General features: G+C 33.5%; 1 protein-coding gene across 3 annotated transcripts in view; it reads left to right on the top strand.

Moving 5' to 3' along the window:
* Window positions 1-10: 10 nt before the first annotated feature.
* LOC123561969 (calcium uptake protein 1, mitochondrial-like) overlaps window positions 11-8,167 on the top strand; it is a 48,348-nt gene continuing 40,191 nt past the window's right edge. The window contains exon 1 of one of the 3 annotated variants that reach the window (XM_053530046.1): window positions 11-92. The gene's annotated coding sequence lies outside the window, so the exon portion shown is untranslated. Of the gene's footprint in view, window positions 155-204; window positions 227-8,167 lie in introns of those variants that run through there. The other 2 variants (XM_053530051.1, XM_053530058.1) reach the window with 2 other exon arrangements.

Genomic DNA, 8,167 nt, shown 5'->3' with positions numbered 1-8,167 from the left:
ATGTTTCACGCGAGAACTCACGAGATGCATTCGGAGTTCTTCGTAAGTCAAGGAAACAACAGCAACAACAACAACATCTGCAGCAGTATTCGGTAATCAAACAAGTCCATATAGGGATATTTTTTTGGACTTTAAAGCTATTGATATGGATATCGTATGTTGAAGCTAAGAGTTCTCTTTAATTGTATGCAATTACATTCCAGGCAATGCTGAACTTTTCACGACTGTACGTACCCAAGTCAACTCGTACCCTTGGACGAATTATTTTATAGCCCCTATTTATACGGAGAAATTAAATCTTCCCCTATTTATAGTTATACAGTGTGTGTAGGGGTGGGGGGTAGGGTGAATTCCAGATGTTTCACCCCACAAGGCTTTTCCTCCCAAGACTTTTCACCCCCAATTTCACAAACCCTAGACTTTTCACCCCCAATTTTTAAGTTATATGCTGTGTTCTCGTAATTCCGTGGCTCTTAATTGCCAAAAGTGCACGTGCGCATTTGATGTTAGGTATTCACATGTTGTTTTTTAACCAAAAGTAGCTGCAACCTTTCAATATAACCATGCTAGGTCAAAAAATCAACACGATATGACAGAAGATGAAAAATCTCACCTCATGTATGTTGACCTACATTGGTCTGGATCAGCTGGCAGCTTCTCGTTGAATCCGTGGCTCTGATTGGCTAATTGATGGTCGCTATGGTTAAGGGTACCTTGACAAATAACACTGCTTAGAATTTAGTTAGGGGACCAGGCCTCGATCTTAACCTACTTTTGCTGGTAGCCAGCAGGGCTACCAACTTGTGAAATCAAGTAGCCCGACCAGGTTTCTGGTAGTCCCGTTTTGGAAAAGAAAAAAAAATATATTACAGTCTTCACCTTAATTTTTTTTCAGCAATAAATTGTCCTTTCCGGCAAGTAAGTTAAGAAAACCATTTGCCAGAAAACATTTTTAATTGCCCGAAATCATTTTGTTTATAAATATGATGTATTTTAGTTTATGCTTGATTCAACATTCAGTTATTTGAATTGTAGGCAACAAACCTACCCACACTATCCATGGGCAGGCTAAGCCAACGTAAGTGGATAACCATGTTACAATATTCAAGTAACTAGCAGACAGAAATTATGGGAGAAAACTGTAGAAAAAAGTAAGACCTATACCAGTATCTAGTTATATGCCAGGCGTGGGGTGCAAATTTGCACTACCCTTCTAAAACTTACTTTTTTAGCCAGGGCCTTTAAAATATAGTGTAACTGTTCAAATTTAACTGCAATAATGGATCAGCCTGGTTAGCCCCCCCCCCCCCCCCCCCCCACAAAAAAAAAATGTGTTTCTGGTGGCATGGCCAAAAAAAGTAGGGTCGGTATTTGTTTTTTTTTTTGCATTATGATCAAGTAAATGTAGCCTATTATCACAGTCCGGGGCGACGTGGACACAATAATCATCATCAACCCACCCGTGTTTAAAGCGAAAAAAAAAAACATTAACAATTATCGGTAATTATTCTGTTGATAACAAGTAATTGGCCTTGTTTTCATCATCAATTAAAACCCCCTCAAAGAGCTAAAAGAAGTGTGTCGGTATCATGGCATCTAAAGTGGAGATCAAAGGGGGTTTAGTTGCCCGAGATTGTCATGGCATTGTGTCATCTTTTCGCGCCATTTGACACATCACTGTCTGATCGTACGGCCTCGGTTCTTTAAATTGCTGAGAAGAAATCAGTAAAAAAGTATCTTCTTTAATTTTTTTTAAAAGCGAATGCGCAATATCCCGTATAAACTGACAGGTAAATGTGTCAAACGATAATAGTAGATATCCTACCTCTGTGACCTATTTGCCCTCAAGGAATTTACATTATTGTTTGAAAAGAATATCTGACATAGTGTCGAGTCAAAAAAGACATGTACAAAGATTCATTTACTTATTAAACGTATTAAAAACCACAGCGACATCATACTGCTTTATTTTAAAACAATCGTTGTTTTTATTTACGTTCACGAGGTCCCGTAACCTATTCATCCGCACTTGCAGAAATCTGTTTACCAAAAATCGTTTTACTCGATGTATTTAAATTGCTGCCGCTTTTTTCATTATTTAAGATTTTTTAATTCTGTTTTTTGTACTTTCTTGTCAAAAGTCTGAATTTTATGACCATAGTATGTATTATTTATTTACTTTTAGAAATAAATAAATAATTAAGATCGCGCTGTTTGAAATTTTACAAATAATTGTATGAAACTTCGATCGTTTTTATAGAATTTTGCCTACATTTCTGTCGACATCTTATTAAAATCGTTATAGAATTCAAACTGTATTATTTCTAAAGCGGTGCTGAAAATTTGAAGCGATTATATTAAAAAATGAATGCACTACAAGTGTTTTTTTTTGTATACGTGTCGATAAACATTTAAGTAACAGCGATACGATAGGTCGCACGTGCTCGTGGAATGGAAAATTACTGGCATGACGTTTTGATATCTTTACGATTCGCGGGTAAATTCCAGTCAATCCAGGTAATTTTTAGGGATGTAATATCTGAATTTTGTAAAGTTACTTTATATATTGCAAATCTGAAGTCATCAATTCATGCATAAATATATGAAAGCTAGTATTTAGGATGTCCATTTCAGATTCATGAAGTTCTTTTTGTAATTATTGTGAAAATTAAGGGATTTAAATTTCGGAAAAATGGCCGACTGGTGTTATGCCGACCGAAAATATCGTTGTCATTTAAAAGGAAACATCAGATAAATCGGTGAAATTTCACGCTTTTATTATCAACATGTTTGAAAACTTAGTAGCCCAACAGACTACCCAGCTTGGGAAATTCGGTAGTCCGTCTGAAAAACTGGTAGCCTCGGGCTACCGGGCTACCGTCAAGATCGAGGCCTGGGGACTGCTTAATGTGTTGCTACATTTTTGTCATAATCGGTTTGCATGTTTGTATTTTAATAAAAGTTTTTGTATGCCACCATCTTTTTCCTTAGCACTGAAAAGTTTTTTTTTCAACATTTCCATATTTTTAAGTAAATAAGCTATACTAACCTGTTTATTGCGCATTTTAGATGCTCACAAAATCTTTGTTTACTTTTCTGAGAAACTTGCATGAACTTTGGACATGCGCGGCAGTGGCACAAGTGTAATTTTGAGAGCCACGGAATGAACGAGAAACCACGGAATATCGAGAATTAGGTATACTGTAAATATTGTGAAACATTTTGTTATTTGAGATTTAAAATTATATTTATTTTATTTCTTATAGGTTGTTGGGGGCATTTATGAAAATGACTGTTACTTTCTTGACCATAATTCTATAAGGAAGTGTCTAGGGGTACGGATCCGTACCTCTAGAATCGGATTCACACACAGGCCTTTTTTTGTGCTGATTTTAGGTCCGAAATTCGGCCCTATTCCCTAATCTAAAAAATATACTTTTTTCCCCACCTTGGCCAAAAATTCCCCATGCAAAAAAAAAAAATGAAATTAGTTTTGATTTTCAGTCCTGATTTTAACAACTTTTCAGCAAATATATTCCCCCAAACAATGATTTCGCAACGTAAATTTCCCCTCCAAAAGGGACCTGGTACCCTTCCCCAAATTTACAAAAAAAGGGCTGACACATTTTGGTAGCCGTTATGATAGAGATACATGGGACGTTTTCACAAACAGTTTCTATTACTTAATGTCCCTTACTTGATTATTAAACAATCAGTTCCATGCCGATTATCATTATTACATTTGGCTTACCTTGTTAAATAACAAAATAAATTGGTGCATATTATATATAATGCCTAATTTATTTATTTTTTTTTTGCTGAATAATAGAATTCATTTAAGGGATAGAATTATTAATCTAGCTGTTATCAACAGTTTATTTAACAACAAACTAATCGGCACGGAACAGTGTATTCACTTGGAGTTCCTCGGTTATTTAGGTTCTGAAAGAGAAGATAAACAATCGGGTGAACGCTGGTATCTTTAAACCAATTAGATCCAAGTTTTAAGTGAAGATTGGTTAAGACTTATTTGTTATTTCATTTTCAACAAAATTTAAGATATAAATAACCCTAAATCTCCAGAAAAAGGGGGTCTGTATCCCTAGAAAACCCCTAACAGGTGTGTCTGGAGGTACGGATCCGTACCTCTAGAATCAGATTCTAGAGGTACGGATCCGTACCCCTAGAATCAGATTCTAGAGGTACGGATCCGTACCCCTAATTAATCATGGTCACATGTTATGATGTATAACAGGAATCCGCCTATAAACTGGAATACACTTTCCATAACCTGAATACACCTGTATTTCTTTAATTAATGGTATTTTTGAAGGGTTTTTGACAGAATTCAATCATATATAACATAGATAATAACACATACGAAAGGAAAGTAAAATACGTTCGCGCAAAACAGTTTTATATGAGATGGAAATTTGGTGAGCCCGCAGGAAATTCCCATAACCGAATTGCAGCCATGTTTTTTAAATAAATGGTATGTATTTTTGTAGAGTTTATGACAGAATTCATTCATATATAACATGAATAATTAATTTACAATAGGAAATAAATAATTACGTTCGCCCAAAACATTCCAGCGAGCACACACAAATTTTGCGCATTCATGAATGAATTTCCATGAGCTAAACTTCTCTAATGTAAACAAGTTTTTATCATTTTTGTATGATGTACAACCATGTTCAATCAGATTTAACATAAATGAATAAAGTTGAGAGAAGTTTATGAAAAGTTATTTCTGTAAATATGAGATTATAACTAAAGTTATGGTCTTATGGTGAATGCCCGAAATAAGAGTAGATATCTCCAAGAAATAAATGTTTATTTATTTATGATCATCATCTTGTAAAGTCGGGTTTATTTTGAAAGATTTTTAATACCTGTCACATGCTTTTTCATTAAATAATAAACTTTATGTATTGATATTAGCTACAAGACCGATTTAAGGCATACATTGTATTCTTTGAAAGGTTCGAAGCATTGATGTTTTTATTCTAAAATCATTTTTATTATGTTTTAAATATTAAATAATTGTTATAAATTGTAAAAGTTGGCGCATTTTTAATTTCATTTACTCTATTTTACGCATCTGCAAGTATTAACTGATATACTTTCGATACAGGGCATACAACCGGGTGAACCCCTCAAAATTAATTATAGGTTAAAATTATGAAATATTAAAAGTATGTTTTGGTGTATTACCTAGGAGAGTTCATTTCCATTACAATTACAGATGCATTTCTTGAAACTGAAAATTCTTCATAAGTTAAAATTATAGTACAGAATAATATATGTGCTACTGACATGTTTAAGGAAGTGAAATTGCAGGGCCCGTGTTCAAATTGCACATTAACCTTTACTCCTTTACTAAAAAAAAGAAACAAAAACAACAACACATTTTAATAAGACTACATGCATACCAACTTGCAAATGATACGCATGTTACTTGAAAGACTGAATGTCGTGACATATTTGTTACTAAATTGATACAAGTTGATACAATTTTTCTCAAAAGATATCAACACTGTACCAAAGAGCTGTATTTTGTACTATACCAACTTTTAAAAGATACACATATTTCATTGGATGTTTGAAATATAATTTTAACATTTTAATAATAATAATAATTATTATATATGCAACTATGCATTGAACGAGAAAATGATTTAGCTGTATAATTATGTGAAATATTATTTTTACTGGAATATAACCATGCATACTTAAATACATGTATTGAATGTTGTATGTTTTTCAGAGTATATTAACACTATATCGACTTTCAAAAAAGAAACGCATATAATGCGAAATACATGATTTGTAAGTCAGTATATTTTTATTGAAATATAACCTTGCATAGTTAGTGTTGATATTTAGATAAAATGTGTTTAATTTCTCAAAAAAGCTTAAACATGCAGAAGTTACATCTTATAACAGAACAGATATATTATTTTACCCGTGTAATTTTCAGCTACAGTATCATTATACTGGACAAATTTGTTGATGATCAAGGTTTTTGTTTGTTGCATCTTCATAATTTGAACATAAAGAAAAAAATTAAAGAGTTGAAGATAATTAACTAATCATATTCATCAAAGTCACATTTTCAATCATTGAAAAAAACAAATGGATTAAAAATACCTTGTAAATAACAGTATTCTTGTTATGTTACAAGTTTATGGTCATAACTAGATCTACTAATGAATAACAATAAAATAAATTCATTTTTCTTTTAAATGTAATACTATGTAAAACTCATTATAATACATTTAAAATTATTCATAATTATACATTTTCCCCCCAAAATATCAATAATTTCATATTTAATAATAAAAACATATCGGGGTGAAAAGTCTTCATATGCTATAAAACAACAGAATTTTCACTCCCATTTTTGGGGTGAAAAGTCTTGGGGTGAAAAGTCTGCCAACCGGGTAGGGTAGAGTAGGATAGGATATTAAGCAATGATGGTGGATTTGCAACATTCTTTTGGACCGTTTTTATAGACAGGTAGTCACAGTATCTTTAGTAACTTTTATATATACCTGGATTAGCCCCTGGCTTGCAGATGTTTACCTAAAAAAATTTCAGCTCAGATATATGCTGTTGCAGATCTCTGAGCTGAAACGAATCCCGTACTGAAACCTAACTAGGAATCGTGCCAGAAGTCTGTCACGCTATAATTTCATCAAATGAAATGGACTCACCATTTACTTAAAAATATTTCTAAATCCATTTTTCTTTTGATCTGGTATAAAATTATCCATGCAACATAATTTGATCGCAAGTTATACACACAAGTTTCAAATTGGTACCCCTCCCTTACAGAAGAAAAAGGCCTGCTGCGTACTCTTGCTGTGTACATACAGCGTATATGATGCGTACATGATGTGTACTGAAATCAAGGGCTTTAAATAGTACGCAGGATATACACCGCACATACACCGATAGTACGTTTGTAGTACACTTTTGACATGCAAATGAGCTCTGCCGCGTACTACTTGCTGCGTACATGCTGTGGACTAATAGTACACAGGATGTACACTGGAGGAATTTAGTATGCGGGAAATAGTGTGCAGCATGTACGCGGCACATACACTTTTCACATGCAAATGAGCCTGCGGTGTACTACCCCTGCGGCGTACATGCTGTGTACTCCTGGCCCGAGTCCTGCGGCGTACATGCTGTGTACTCTTGTGGCGAAACTGCTGTGATAATGTAAATTCCTTACCCCACCAACTTTCGTATGCAAATGCTGATCATTTGGACAGAAAAAAACAGAAAAAAGATAAGTGACATGCATCAATAAGTATTTACCCTTACCAAAATAATGTAGATTGATGTTATCAAATAAATTAGTATGCTTTTCTTCATCCACTTTTCAATGAAATAAATCAATTTTGTAGCATGTAATTTGGTAAACATTTGAAGAAAATGGCGTAACTGCATCAAGGGGAAACAACTTTAATGCAACTAAATATAAATGTTATGATTTATTATAGACGATGTGTGCGTAGTATGTATTTATATTGATTAAAATCCATCTGAGAACAATCTAGGACTGGAATTATATAAACATTTATACACTTTTACGTCCGTAAAAAGTAGCGCACCAAAACATTATGGATTGATTTTTTCCAATGGGGCGAGGGCAATTAGCCAAAAACTTTCTGAAAATATACGAGCAGCAAATCCGATGAACAACTTTTTAATTTGGTGAGGCCTTAATGAGTTAACATAATGAGCATTAAAGCCTTTATAAAACATGATAGAATGGTGTTTTGCTTAAGAGTATTCAAATAACAGTGAGAGCTATTAATTCTTCTCATTTGGGCGCTGTTGAGGCATTAGCTTGGTAATTATTTCATGTATTACAAAATGTAATGCAACGAAGTTCAAATAAGGCTTTTCAATTATCCAAGTTAGAAAGCTCCAGGATTAATTCAAAATGAAAAAGAATATATTTTTACACTGCATGCAAGGTGCAGCTCAGAAATCACTAAGATGTAAGCTTCACAAATGAACATTGCAAATAGTTTGGCAAATTTTCATTGTTCAGAATACCGGTAATCTGAACTATTCTATGCTATTAAGATAAAAGTTACTCGGAAATCAAGTTCTTGCTTCCAAAAAAAAAAAATGTACAAATCCTTCT

The sequence above is a fragment of the Mercenaria mercenaria genome, chromosome 2, assembly GCF_021730395.1.
Source record: "Mercenaria mercenaria strain notata chromosome 2, MADL_Memer_1, whole genome shotgun sequence".
Classification (NCBI taxonomy): Eukaryota; Metazoa; Mollusca; class Bivalvia; order Venerida; family Veneridae; genus Mercenaria; species Mercenaria mercenaria.
This window is presented reverse-complemented; position numbering and strand designations above follow the sequence as displayed.